We start from the raw sequence: 384 nt of genomic DNA, 5'->3' as shown, positions 1-384 counted from the left end.
GATCGGGCCCAGTCTGGGAATCTGGGATTGGGATCTGGGCCAGAACAGGGAGCCGGGATTGGGATCTGGGCCGGAACAGGGAGCCGGGATTGGGATCTGGGCCAGGCTGGAGGAGCCGGGATTGGGATCTGGGCCAGCCCACGGAGCCGGGATCGGGATCTGTGCTGGAATCAGGGAGCTGGGATCAGGCCCTGTGCAATCCCAAAGAAACCAAGATACGGATCAGCGCCAGCCCTGGGAGCCGGGATCAGGCACTGGCGCCATTCCAGGGAACCGGGATCGGCTCCGGGTCATGCCAAGGAACTGGGATCAGGCTCCGTGCCAGCGCTGGGAGCCGGGATCGGCTCCGTGTCCCTCCGGGATCGGGGGCCGGAGGGGCCGGGA

This window comes from Corvus brachyrhynchos, unplaced genomic scaffold, assembly GCF_000691975.1.
Source record: "Corvus brachyrhynchos isolate BGI_N302 unplaced genomic scaffold, ASM69197v1 scaffold991, whole genome shotgun sequence".
NCBI classification, from domain to species: Eukaryota; Metazoa; Chordata; class Aves; order Passeriformes; family Corvidae; genus Corvus; species Corvus brachyrhynchos.
Note: the sequence above shows the minus strand (reverse complement) of the source record.